The sequence below is a fragment of the Silene latifolia genome, chromosome Y, assembly GCF_048544455.1.
Source record: "Silene latifolia isolate original U9 population chromosome Y, ASM4854445v1, whole genome shotgun sequence".
Classification (NCBI taxonomy): Eukaryota; Viridiplantae; Streptophyta; class Magnoliopsida; order Caryophyllales; family Caryophyllaceae; genus Silene; species Silene latifolia.
This window is the reverse complement of record NC_133538.1, coordinates 367,193,585-367,197,853: the sequence shown is the minus strand read 5'-3', so window position 1 is coordinate 367,197,853 and position 4,269 is coordinate 367,193,585. Positions and strand designations below refer to the sequence as shown.

General features: G+C 33.8%; 1 long non-coding RNA gene across 1 annotated transcript; it reads right to left on the bottom strand.

Annotated features, from left to right (window-relative positions):
* Window positions 1-573: 573 nt before the first annotated feature.
* LOC141633963 (uncharacterized) lies at window positions 574-3,855 on the bottom strand. Its single transcript, XR_012538727.1, has 3 exons — window positions 3,525-3,855; window positions 3,212-3,306; window positions 574-747 (listed from the first exon to the last, which is right to left on the bottom strand). It is a non-coding gene; the product is annotated as an uncharacterized LOC141633963 (long non-coding RNA).
* Window positions 3,856-4,269: the final 414 nt, after the last annotated feature.

The following is a 4,269-nucleotide window of genomic DNA, read 5'->3' as shown; positions in this document are numbered from 1 at the left end:
ATTGATGTATCATGTAGTGGCCTAGTGCTGCAAACTATTGTAAATTAGTATGGATGGTTCAGGGGTATAATTTGTGTGGAATATGTGTAGGAGCGGTTTATGGGCTGGCCGGTGGTTGCACAACGTCCAACGTGAGGCAACATTGATAGGGCATGACAGATGGTTGCTAGCGGTAGCGGGTGGCTGATGTGCAGCAGGGGAGGGAGTCAACTAGCGGTGGTGGTGGATAGAGCTGGACAACATAGCGGGCCGGCCAAAGACGGCCGGCCTCACGGCCAATATTCAACGGCCACCCATGGCTCAGCCCGGCCGGTCGCCCTACGGCCGTGCTAGTGTTGGGTTTTTCAAATTGATCCGGTTTCAGCCCATTCTCTTTTTAAAAAAAAAAAAAAATTTGTACCAAGCCCGGCCCGGCCCGCCCCTATAGTGCCGTGCCCGGGCCTGACCAAAACTAGCCCAGCCCGGCCCGGCACAGCCCGGTTTTATGTTAGTGTCGTGCCAGTGCCGCTGTAAATAACAACCCGAATTTCTAGGACTTTATTAAATATAAGTCCAAAATAGGAAACAGCGGAAGATAAATACATATCCGAGTCACTACTATTTTCAATTAATTCCAATTACAAAAATAAAGCTAAATATTACAATTGTTTCTAACAAATTACTAACACGTTCTAATAAAATATATCTAAATCCCATCTTCAGCTTCGCCTGTCTCGGGAATGGTCGGGCTTCACAAATTTGATAAATCTGACGTTTTAAAATTTGTAAAAGTTTTATAAGAAAAACAACAAACGTCAGGTGGGTAGATTAACTTCTTTAAACAACTAAAACATAACATAAACAATCATTATCAGCATGTATATCAGAATCATACGTCCCTACTTTTAACACACAATTTTTGAGAAAACAAACAAATTTTTCAATGCCGTATTGCTTTTAGTAACACTTTATCACGATATACCGGCCAATTATCATACACATTCCGATTATATGACCAATAACCGAAACTTGTACGATAATCATATACCGCCAATCACACCGATACCAGGGGGCTTACATTATTACCCCTGTTTAACGTGGTGACATAAGCACGTTTAAAATAAAATTCGTCCACTCATCTCCAGGGTCGAATGCCGGTACGTGGGGTTATTACCCGTACCACGGACTAAACACCACCCGGCTATTATCCCCTAAGCCTAACCAAATATAGACCTTAGGGAACCCGGATGCGATCCACCTAACACGTACGAGACTGATCAGGTCCCCACCTAAAGCATGGCCACACTCCCGCCTACTCTCAAGTCTAAGGATAGGTCCACCAAAGACCCTTCGTACGCACGGACGGTTTTATACGGTTAAGCTAATTGCTATTCTTCCATGTCATTACATAAACAATATTAACGACATGCTTTCCCGCTCAATGAGCTTTCGAATTCAATCCTAAAAATGCCCAATAAAACATGAAATTCGTATTTAAACATTATGGGTTACACCAATTTCAAATCGAATTTCTTTTCTAGAAAATTTTTTTTTATCGAAACCAAATAGCACAAATTCAATCATTGGTCGCCTTATTGGGTTTGTCCCTTTTTATAAGCCGGAACTTCGCTATCGAACTAGTTTAATAATACAAGTTAAATACCATATTATCAAACCAAGTTTAATCAATTCAACTAAGGGACGGTCTTAGACCCTTGGTAGTTAATTGATTGTAAAATCGCTTCCTAATTTAGTTTTTACTAATCCACTTTATATAATTGATTTTATTAACTAAATAATCCAAGTAAAGAAAACTTGAGCGAAAGTGGAAAGTGACTTGTTTTAAAATGCCAGTTTGATACTAGATTATAATTAATAAGGAGATTAAATAATCATTTCCTTAAATTTTATTAATTGAAAATATCAAGTTGAGAGGATTTGTCCAAAAGAGTTTACAAGAACTTTGTTAAATTTCCGATTTAGTAATTCTATACTTGGCTAACAATATGTTAGGCTAAGAGGACTCGTTTTAAGTTGAGAACTCGAGTTTGAATAAAAATTATATTTAAGCCTTTGAAAACTTTACTCTAATTCGTAATTTGAATAATATAACTTGATTGAGAAATTTCAAAAGGAACTATTTTAGTCAAATCCATTTACCTTAAGGTACAAGTAGTTGGTACTCAAATCCTTTTTAAATTTATGAGAGAATAGTTGTTATCAAATGGCGACTCATAAAATAAAATACAATCTTAAACTTTAAAAATTGGACTAACGATATAGTGTGTCTGGCCTAAGCGATTGCCGAGGTGCTAAAATTATTCTTACTTACTCGTAAAACTATAAACTAGGTCTTTAATTATTACATTTTTGGGGGTGCCGATGACCAAGTCTCGCAAACAATAATTAAATTACATAGTTTCTTAAACAAAACAAAATAAAATGAAGCGGAAATTAATTTACAAGGCTTCTAATATGCATAGTAATAACAATGAAATCAAACCAAACAAACAATAATAATACAACTCAAATCACATGAACAAAGGATATGATGTATACTAAAATTTTACCAATTTAACAAAGAGGAACCATCTACACAATTTATAACTCTCATATGCTAACAATTTAGTACCACAAAATATTTACCAAAAGTCCTTCTTGGTGGCAAGTCTCTTGACCCAATCCTATTTCATAAAAAAAATATTTCCCTCATAATATACTACTATAAACAAAGTAAATTAGTTTGTAAAATTAAACTCTTGCCTTGCTAATAGTTTCTCGGCTAACACCAACCACCCATAATTGAAAACAAAGATTTTCATAATAATATTTTTATTAGTCATAAAATAATTACTATCTTAAATATATCAAAATTTGTGAAAATTTCACCCACTTCTTGAACAATCCAAAATCCAAAATTTATACTACCTTGAAATCATTATGAGTCATAAGCTAGTTTATTGAACAAGATTTAAAGTTAAATATTTGTAAAATCAATCATTTAATGGTCTTAGACCACTCGTTCAACACACAAGCACCTTAATACATTTTTCATCTATAACTCATAATCTTTATGACCAATTTCTAACACGCAAAACTAAACTCACACAATTAATTAAGACCATTCACATGCAACTATGTTAAATTACTTAATTTAAACATGCAAACAGTAATTCAATCAAATTACCTCGCATGTAATAATAATAATAAAATAAAATGTTAATTTACCCACCCCTACAAAAGGGATTAGAATCTTGATCGAAAATACGGTCTTGAGACAGTTCCAGCCAAGCCCCGAAAATGGTTCCGTTATCTCCGTCTTCTGTTCTTTACGGCAAAATCACCATCACCATACAATAATAAAATTTTCAATTACACCACTTAATAGTTAAATTAAGTTCATTTTTTAAATTAATTTTTTAGAATTTAATTTGTTTTCAAATCAAGATCTCCAAAGAAAATAACATGCATGTTGGTTTAAATCAAATTTTTAAAAAAAACTAATCTGAAAACTTGGAACTTAAAATAAAAATTAGTACCCATACCTTTAATTAATTAAGGAATGAAGAATTAAGATGAAAATCGGAAAAGAGAAGCAATTAAACTGAAAATATGGGGAACTTAATGGAGGGGATTTGACTTCTCTTTTTCTCTTGTATCCATAGCAAAGAAATGAAGGTAATGGCTCTTAATGGTTTCTTGTTTACAGTAGACAAACAACAAAAAAGATGAAGGCCAAAAGTTCTTTTCTTTTGTTTTAATAATAAAAGTGATGAAAGGAGAGGAAGAGGTAAGATTTATCAAATGAATTCAATGAATGGGTTAGGAACCATGAAGGGCGAACGGCGACCACGTGTGAAGCCCAATTTGGGTCAGTTGAGAATACGTGTAAGATAAAAGAGACATGTTACGAGTTGAGTTTCGGTTCTGCAAATGGTCTCTATAATGATCCAGTTTTTAATTTATAAGATCGGTTTTATAAAAACTAAAACTGTGATGCGATAATTTTAGAACCGGCAATGTTTAAATAAAATATTTTAATCAAAATAAGTTTTATAATACCAATGGTGTAATCGAACTAACAAGATTCGACTAGTTGAATATATTCGACGGTCATTCACAAGTCGATGATAATTGCATAATAATTTAACTGTACTAACGTATTAATATTTAAAAATATAATATATACTACTCGAGGAAATGACGGGGTCAGGTCAAACGAGTTACGAGTCAATGGAAAGACTTTAATAAATACAAATGGAACATAATCATCAAAATGAGTTGTTTGCA